This window comes from Astyanax mexicanus, chromosome 11 (assembly GCF_023375975.1).
Source record: "Astyanax mexicanus isolate ESR-SI-001 chromosome 11, AstMex3_surface, whole genome shotgun sequence".
NCBI classification, from domain to species: Eukaryota; Metazoa; Chordata; class Actinopteri; order Characiformes; family Acestrorhamphidae; genus Astyanax; species Astyanax mexicanus.
The window spans coordinates 34,552,823-34,563,369 of NC_064418.1; positions in this window are offsets into that span (position 1 = coordinate 34,552,823).

Sequence of the window (10,547 nt, forward strand, 5' to 3'; positions counted from 1 at the left end):
AGAGGAATAGAGAGAGAGAGCGGTTGAGGCAGAGGGAGAGGGAGGACAGGCGGTAGGGTAGATGTAATCAGGACAGTTATTAATCTCTGGGTTGAGGTGCTGAGGTGGTGAGGTGTGAGGCTGGCGGTGGAGGAAAACGGCGCTCATCAGTGCTGGAATTGCTGGAGCTGCAGTGTGCAGGGCGGCCGCGGCGCTGGAGGAATGCGGGAGCGGCCGGCCGGCTGTCTGCTGCCTCTGACCATCACTCTGAGGACGAGAGGTCAGCCTGAAAACAACCGCTGTGTAGTCTGCAGCCCGAGCCGCCGCCATTGTCTCGCCTGCACATATGAGAAAGTTCTCCCCGTGCCTTTTGTCCTTGTGTCAGCAGGCAGGACATTCTAAATTATTTTGCTCAGCTGCCTCCCTGAACTCTTGCTACGGCACGTCAACACACACATCATCCAGACGCGCACACACACACACATATACACATTGCGTCGAAATATGAGTGTGTTTGTGTGTGTGTATGGGTGTGTGTGTCTGCTCTGTCCTAGCGTCCGCCACAAGAGCCTTCACACATGCACACACAGATTCAGACCCAGACAGACAAACACATGGATTATATTTATTATTCCTTTTGTATTTATTGTCTGCTTATGAGTAATATAGATGTGTACAATATGTAGAAAATGTTACAGTGTTCAGTGTAGGACTGCACAATATACAGTTTTGGCATCATCATTGCTGCAGTATGCAATAATCACACCATATGATGTGCAACGTAAGGTCAATTAAACCATACACACCATTTTTTTAATTTTCCATATTTCCTGGTCTAATTAAATCTATTTTATTTTACTCCAGTTACAGACAGCAATTTGAATTATTAATCTAGCCAAATCTTATTAAAATAAAAAAAACTGCAACATACAGCTCTGGATATAAATAAGAGACCACTTAACAATGATTAGTTTATTTTTAAAGATTTTACTAAATTGAAAACCTCTGGAATAAAATCAAGAGAACGATGTATGATCACTAGCCATTAAACCAAGCTGAACTGCTTTTGGCAGAAAATTCTCCAAAAGCAGTGTGTAAGACTGGTGGAGGAGAACATGCCAAAATGCATGAAAACCGAAAAATGTGCTTTAAAACCAGGGTTATTCCAACAAATATTGATTTCTGAACTCTTTAAAACTTTACGAATATGAACTAGTTTGAGGTTTGAAAGCTCTGCATCTTTTTTTGTTATTTCAGCCATTTATCATTTTCTGCAAATAAATGCTGTAAATGACAATTTTATTATTTGCTATTTGAGAGAAATGTTGTAGTTGTTGTAGTTTATAGAATAAAACAACAATGTTCATTTTACTTAAATATATACCTATAAATAGCAAAATCAGAGAAACTGATTCAGAAACTGGAAGTGTTCTCTTAATTTTATTTTCACAGCTGTATATTGAAAAGCAACAAAATATTGCAATGTCAGTTTTAATATGTGCATAATTCAAATCAGAAACGCATTCAAGTAAATGATTAAAACATATAAAGCGAAAATAAAAAAATAAAAAAAGAGAAAGAGAGAGAAAAGTGAATGTTGAACACTAGCTGTTTGCTGTGGAGCTGCGTGCCAGACTCCAAAGCTGTGATTAAGAACAGCATTTATCTAAATGGATTTCAACTGATTAACCAGTTAAGCAGTAATGATCGGGGGCTGTGTACATGCTGCATCGGGCTCTAATTTGATAGGAATGTGTTGCCATGGTTGTTCTCTCAGACTCAACCCCCACCCCCCCCACCACCACCACCACCACCACCACCCACTCCACCACCATCACCAACCCCCCCGTTGCTGAAACTGTCCGTTTCCTCAGGAACAAGGTTAGGGGTTTACCCAGTCACGTGACGTGCTGTTTTTTAACCTTCTGCCTGCAGACTCCTCTGTCATCTCCCATCACTTCATCCGGGCTCGGACTAGGGTCTTTTTTTTCCTCTCTTTTTTTTTTGGGCTGCTGTAGAAAAAACATGCTTTGGAGGAAAAAGCTAAGCAATGTCTACTCACAATGCCTGTCGTGAGATTTGTGATGTTTAATCTAATTCGTTCCAATGTAGTGTCTAGCGCTTTAGATCAGTGCCCCATGGAGAAAATAGAGCCTGCCTTGTTCTTCATTCAGAGTGAGAACGCTTTGATTCTCTATCGTTCTCCCTTTGAATCAAGCATCAAATGTATTTTAATTGTGCAACAGGGCCTGGATTTGATTCTGCTGTCACATGGATCAGATATATGGTTTAATATGGAGAGAGCGCATCATTACGAGCGTGATAGGAGCAGGAAGATGCTGTTCTGTTCTATTCTGTTCCAGTTTTCTTTTTTCTTTTATCTCTATAGACAAAAAAACTCTAACAGGGTTGTTTAATTTTGGGGGATGTAAACTGATGAAATGATACTTATGAATTAATTTTCCATGTCAGTTGAATATTATTAGTAAAAAATGCGAGATCAACACAGTTCTTGCTAAAATAATAAAATACAGCCATTGTATTTTTTTCCACCTTTTTTTTGTTTTTCACTGTGTTCTTTATTAAAAGCACCATTATGTCACTGTAGGTGTATATGTATTTATATATGTGTGTGTGTGCTCTTAGGTTAAATGCTTTTCTGTTTAATGTACATACATGCTTTTTGGTTGGCGCATTTTCATCCCTCTGCGCATTCAGAGGAAGACAAATTTTCACATTACTCATTCTGGAAATATTAATCTGTTGGTCTCCAGGGTAACATCCAGTTTTATATCACTCAGATTTTGTAGGCAGTAATTGGAGACGCTGTAGCCGCTTCTTATCCGAGAGGTAAAAACAGTCGTAACATTTTATGCCCCAAAAAAAAAGGGGGTGGGGGGAGAGATTCAGCGCTGTTATGTTCTGACACATCTGTATAAATAACACAGGAGCAAACAGCCAAGGTCCATTAATAGAAATAAAGGAAACATTGATAGTGACAATCCGCAAGGGGGAGGCTGCAGCAGCTTCCAAGTCCAGCTGCAAGACTTAGCAATTGCTAAAGAATAGGCTTAAAGGGGAATAAAAGGCAGGCAACAAAAGGGGAGAGGAAGAGAGAGAGAAAGAACGCCAGAGAATGGAAGACAGTCAGAGAGAAGAGAGAGGAAACGGAGAAAGAGAAAGCAACAGAAAGAAAGAACGGGAGAAAAAAATGAAAGGTTTGGTTTCACATTCTATGATGATGTGTAGCCAAGTCCCTTTATGGTCTGAGGCTAACATCCTAATGGGGACAAGCTCGAAGTGAATGGAGCCCACCGAGGATAAGCTACTAAATCTTGCAATAAAAGCAATGTGATTTACAGTAAATTCCAGGCGGCTGACAGCGGCAGAGCTGAGGGCATAAACAGGCCTTTCAGCACGGCTCCTTCCCCTCGCCTCTCTCTGCTGAGAACAACAATCGCACAGCCAGGCAGCCTGGCTCACCAGCAATGACTTTGATAAATAACCAGGAAGTCCCACTGTTGGCTTAAAACTAGAAGTTGTTCAGTTGCAATTCTGCATTTGTCCTCCTTTAATGGGTATGGAAGTGGCTTTAGCTGTAATCTGGCATTGATTGATTAGGTCTCACTATAGCTCCCACTCTCCCGTCCTGGCTGCGCTCGGCGGGGAAGGCGCTCGGCCGCAGCTGGGCTCCTGGCTGTATTAGGGCCCTGCACGGCTTATTTACCTGCAACACAAACACAGTTAATTCCACTTGGGTGGACGGACGCGGCGGCGGACTCCAATAAAACCAGAAACGAGAAGTGACATGTTCTTGTTGGTGCTGAAGACATCCAGCCAGTGGATGAAGGGAGAAAAAAAAAAGCATGGATTCATAAAGCTAGGAGGAGTCTGGAGGGGAAGAGCGTCCGCAGTTTATACCAACCCACACACGCGTGAAAGCGAAGCAGCTATTAAAGCTGTCCACTGGCATTCCGCTGGGTTTCAGCAGTATATCATTGTTTAGTATGTCTAAAGTGTATCTGTTTCTCGGCTGAGTTACAAGTAACACTACCTGGATTTGCATTAACTTACTTCTGGAACAGTTTAAATACTTTCTAATACTGTAAAGGATTTTAGAAAGAAGGTGGTTTGGGCTGAACAGTTTTTTTGTATATATAGGCTGCTACTTGCAGGTTTAAAAGGTGTAAAACTCTAAAAGTAGGGATAATTACAGTCTCCTGTTATATTAGTTAGAATTTTAAATGGAGAAAGCATATGGTATGTCAAAAGTTTAGAATGCGGTTGTAATGTAATGTATTTGTAATGTTTAGTTTGGACTTGTTTTGGGACTAAATTTGAAGCTGACAGGTAATTTCAGTGTATAATACATTTACACTTGTGGTATTATGTAACAACCATAGTTTCTTTAAGTGTTCAGCAGAAGATCTAAAAAATCTACAATGTTATCTACAATTCCGATATCTACAATGTTGAAAAAAAATATACAAAAAGATAACAAAATCATTTAGCTCACAATTTTCAACGCATCTTACTTATCAACGCATTCTTACTTATCCTGTATATATATTTCTCTCTCTCTCTCTCTCTCTCTCTCTCTCTCTCTCTCCATATATATGATATGTCAGGTATTATACAACCTGCTAATGATTAAATTGAAACAGCACAAAGCAATGACCATGAAGAGAACAAGGCTTGTGGATGATGTTGGTTATAATGAAATAGCGATGTTTATTTTGAATGAGGCGCAGGAGGTTGGAAATGCAATTTAGGCAGAAAGCTGGGTATTGATTGTGTTTTAGCAGCAGATCCATTTTAATTAAATATTAAATAAGAATGTGGGGACACGGGAGCTACAAGTTGTTTTCAGTTTGATCTTCAAGCATCTTCTCAGAAATCATAATCGCTGTGGACAAGCCATTCTTTAATCAAGTATTTAAATCAGGCTTGAGTTGAAACGCAATTCATTTGACATGCAAAGAATACTCTAGTTATTTTTAACAGGAGGTCTGGCCATGAAATTCGTGTATGAATTTTAATGGAGACACTTAAATGGTAATTATTCTACTCCGGCTCAAATGCAGGTAACAAATGGAATTCAATCAGTGGCCGTGCATAATGACCGTCATTAGGAGAAAGAAAATAATAATGACATCCTATCTGCATTAGAGTCGTATGCTCTCCACACCCCGATCCCATAGCCATTATTGATCGCCATGGAGATAAGCAATTGTCACTTTCCCACAGCATTGAGCATGAATGTTAAATACAGCAGGGTTTTTTTTTCTTGTCTGTGAGTGTGTGTTTTAACAGCACAATTATTTCACAGAGGACAAGGTATTCTTCACTCTAACACATAACACACGTCAGTGATGAACTATTAAAAGTGGATACACTTTGTGCCTGTTACTGGAAACAGAGAATAGTGTTGTTAGTGCCCAATTTTTGTGTGGAAACTAATCAGACAGAACTGTACTCAAGATTACAGAAATATGTACCAATTTGACTAAAAGAGCTCTCCTTTTCCATCTGAAAAAAAAATCTTAATAATATACAGAAAAAGACATTCAAACATAACTCTGAAGATCGGCCATCAGCAGCCGGAGTCCGAGAGAGCACAGTTGGCCATGTTCTCTCTGGGTGAATAGATGTCTCTCTCTCCACTCATCACTACTAGTGTGACATTGATCAGCACAGGCATAATGTACCGGAGCAGGGGTAATGTTCTTTCCACTGAACATGCTGACTGCCCAGTGATGCTGCATCACTGTTCAAAAAGAGGGGGTTAGCTAACTTTACATGTGCTATTATTAACCTTCCTAGTACAGGTAGCATTACTAGTAATAAAGGGTGAAGTAAGTGTCCTTCCAAATAAGGGAGAAATGGGATAAAATTAAAAATAATATTTTTTAACAGTTCTTATTGAATTAAACAGTACAAACCATCAGAAAGTGATAAAGGCAAATGATAACAATAACATTATTATTATTATTATTATTATTATTATTATTATTATTATTATACAAACTGAGTAGATTAAAATATTTAAAATGAATTTAAACATTATATCAACATTATTAAACCAACAATCTATTGAGTTATTGTCCAACCATACTTTTGTCATATATTTTACCATATACAGCTCTGGAAAAAAATGAGAGAGCACTTAAAAATGATAAATTTCTTTGATTTTACCAAATTGAAACCTCTGGAATATGATCAAAAGGAAGATGGATGATCACAAGCCATCAAACCAAGCTTGAACTGCTTGAATTTTTGCACCAAGAGTGGCATTAAGTTATCCAAAAGCAGTGTGTAAGACTGGTGGAGGAGAACATGCCAAAATGCATGAAAACTGTGATTAAAAACCAGAGTTATTGCACCAAATATTGATTTCTGAACTCTTAAAACTCTTTATGAATATGAGCTTGTTTTCTTTGCATTATTTGAAGTCTAAAAGCTCTGATAAATGCTCTAAAGGACAGCATTTTTTTTATTTGAAATTTGGTAGTAGTGTTTTGTATAGATTATAGAATGCAAAAACAATGTTCATTGTACTCGAATATATACCTATGAATAGCAAAATCAGAGAAACTGGTTCAAAAACTGAAGTGGTCTCTTATTTTTTCCAGAGCTGTATATACTGTTTTTTGGGCTGGGGACAACTTATTACTATGTTGCTACTTTGTTTGCACATTTCACTTACTAAAGAAATATAAATATTGCAAAAAAAAAGACAGAAATATGTAGTCTTTTTAGGGCCCTTTTCTTGCACCCGTCTGGTCTCCAACAAAATGCAGTGAACTTGGAGCAGTCGATATTTTTATAAGCGCAGAGTTTGTATATAATATTGTGTGGACTAATTATGCACACTGCTCTGCTCTTTGGCTGAGGCCTGAGAAGATCATTTGAATGTGATAATCTGTTTGTGTGTTTCTGGAGGGGTGTGGGGGGCTGATTTACTGGTAAAGGTATGGAAACACTATTTAAAACTTTGCTCAGGCTAAATCTGCGGGATGGGGGGGGCATTACGGCGTATTGCGGAAAATGAATTTTGGCGAAGGCATTGATCGAGGATTGATTTGTCACACAGAGCGAGCGCAGGTTAGCGTCGGTTGGTCGGTATTGAGAGATGAAATAGAAAAACATGGCTGGACAGATTCAATTTCGCGTCGCATTTGCATAATGTGGTTTTAAGGCGCGAGGTATTGATGTTTACTCGAGCTGGGCCTGAACTTTTATGGGCGATACAAAAAGTGCTTGTTATTGAGGCGTTTTCTAAGTGGTCAGTGTAAAGTTATTGTAATTGCACGTCAGGCTGCTGCTGGGGAAGGTGAAGGACAATGGTGTTGAGTGTAGCCTGGCCTCGTGCCAGTGGACAGCACGCTACACCCCCTCCTCTTTTTTTTCTCTCCCCCTTCTCTCTCTTGCTCTCTCTCCTTCACTCTCACTCTTTCCCTCTCTCTCTCTCTCCCTGCTATATGGTCTTTTTCCCACACATCTCAGTCACTCTCTCTCTCTTTTTCTCTCTCTCTCTGCTGCGGACTCTCAGTGGCGTGTGTACGAGCCCACCCCAGGTGAGACAGGCTCTGCTGCTTTGATGGATCTGCCATTTCAGCCCTGTTCTGTCGGACAGCAGGAGTCAGGCCTTCACCCTTTCCTCCTCCTCCTCTCTCTCTTTCTCTCCACCTCTCTCTCTCACTCTCTCTCTCTCCCCTCTCCTCCTCTTTCCCCCTCTCTTCCCCTCCCTGCTCATCTCTTAATCTCAGAAAAAAATATATATCCTATATCTCGCAGATATACACCCCCAGAGGTACCCAGAAAAGCACACACCAGGAATGCAGACAGGCACGGCATTATTTATTTAATGGGCTGACATAGAGAGAGAGAGAGAACGAGAGAGAGAGAGAGAGAGAGAGAGAAAGAATGAGAGAGAGAGAAAACAAACAGAGCAGCAGTGGAGAGGGTGAAGGCATTGAGCTATGCTGAAGAGTTGGGAGTAATTAGTGTCATACAATAGGAAAGTGCACATATTCTTCCAGTTCCTCGATCCTCCTGTTGAAATATTTCTAAAATGCTGTGTTTCTGATCAATGTTCCGCATTCCTTTTGCAAGGACATTTGTTGTGTTGTGGAACGCTAAGCCGCCTGGATCAGCCTGTAAGAATATGCAACCATACGCGATACGCTCAGCAGATTGTCTATTGTTAAAGGAATACACACCTGGATGGACACCTTGAGCCGCACCTCTTTTGTGGGCTTCAGACATGCTCAGTACGGCCCATTATATTTAAGGACAGCTAGCTGAAGAAGGTCACAACTGTTAACCACAAAATGTCATTTCCAGCAACATTGGTCAGTATTCAGGGAGGCACGGTCAAAGCGTGAAATTCTAAAATACCCACTAAAACACAATTTCTCCTTCCTCTCCCTGCTTTTCAGCCTGAAGTGGATCTCCCCGTGAAAAGCCATCCATGCCAAGGTTGTTCAATTAACGCTTTTCTCTTTCATCCTGTGTTGGGAGCAGTAGCGCTTTTACAACAGAGAGCGTTTTTCTGCCCATCATTGTAAAGCGCCATGCCCACAGTGAAAGCCCTTCGCCATGAATCCCTGTCCCTTTTTCATAGCTGTACAGTGCGGCTCTGAGACATGCCTGCCACATAATAGAATACTAGCTACAACACACACAACTGGTAGAAGAAAATAATAAGAACATATTCAGCGGTGCTATAAAAACTCCAAAATACTGTATATTACTCCTTCTGTGCGCACTGCTGCTGCTATCATTACTTCATATAGCAGTTGTTGCTGATACTGATGCACAGCTGATAATATCAGCCTGGTCTCAGGAACAGGATTAGTCATATGTGAATAACAAAAGAAAACTGTACAATGTGCACTACATACATTTACACCTTTATGTTTGAATTACTCCACCAAATACAAGTCAAACCACAAAAAGAATTTTATACCAGTAGAATAATCCAAAGTGAAATTCTCCATAATGAGAGTGTTGATGCTGAAGAGCAGCTTGTTATCTCCAGACTCGTCATCTCCAGCTAGTTATAGGAATATAGGTTGCTGAATGAACCCGACTTCATGACCATCTTATTTTCTGCAAAAGTGAAAGCCACACGAGGCAAAAAGATACCCTCTCTTCTCTATACCTTTAGCAGAGAAATTACTGGGTTATTTATTTTGATTACAATTTTAATATTCTGAACTTAAAACACAGGGAATGAACGGCTTCAGTCCTGTCTACAGTCTCTTTAAACTGGAAGAAATGGAAAAGTTTTTGTTACTGTGTTACAACTATGCTATTATATACAGGTTTCTACCAGTTTACCAGGGCTGTAAACCAGGTAAAAAAGAAAATGAAGCAGCATTTCATTCTGAAACAAATTAACATGGTTTTAGTTGAATATCAATAAAAAATGTATCAACAGCTTGAAACTGCTTGAATTTTTGCACCAGGAGTGACATAAAGTCATCCAAAAGCAGTGTGTAAGACTGGTGGAGGAGAACATGCCAAGATGCATGAAAACTGTGATTAAAAACAGGGTTATTCCACCAAATATTGATTTCTGAACTCTTAAAACTTTATGAATATGAACTTGAATTCTTTGCAATATTTAAGGTCTGGAAGCTCTGCATCTTTTTTTTTTACTATTTTAGCCATTTCTCATTTTCTGCAAATAAATGCTCTAAATGACAAGTTTTTTATTTGGAATTTGGGAAAAAAATTTGTCCGTAGTTTATAGAATAAAACAACAATGTTCATTTTACTCAAACATATACCAATAAATAGCAAAATCAGATATACTGATACAGAAACTGAAGCTGTACATATATATTGTTTAGTACTATACAAGGAAATAAATAGAAATTGCTCTCTAAAACTGATAGACAAAATGGCATATATTACTTTGTTATCTAGAAGTGTGCACATAATCTCACTCCAACAAAACAACTGTAATTTGAACTGCTTTGTCTAAACATTTGCATGCCTCAATCTTTTTTGTTTTTTGTTGTCTTGTTGTTTTTGGAATAGCGTTGATGAACAAATGAAGCAGTAGTATTTCTGTGTTTATTTACAGTATATTTCTTCCTTCATGGAAGCGCAGCAAAAAAAAAAAAAGTCTTACCCGAGTTATTAAACAAGAGTTAAATAAATTCTTCCAGCAGTGAAAGCCTTCAGCCTGCACTGGCTTTAATAGCGTGACGCGATCGGGCACTTCACTCCGCTCTCAGAGTCAGTATGGCTGGAGGAGGTGTGTGTGTGTGTGTGTGTGTGTTTGCTTGTTTATGTTTCTGTATCTACAATATGTGTGTCTTTGAATTACAGGCTCGATATTTTTCACAATTAGAGAATTCTGCAAAGACTGACATGGCCGGTAGATGACCTTTCAGTCAGGGTCATTAGCAGAAGTAAAAAATAAATATTTTATGGACGAGATTTACTTGGAATCTATCGAGTCTCAAGCTCTTTTTCTCGCACCTGAACAGTGTGTATATCATATGAATAAATGGAGCATAGATAGAGAGAGTTTCACCTGCAGGACCTTCCTC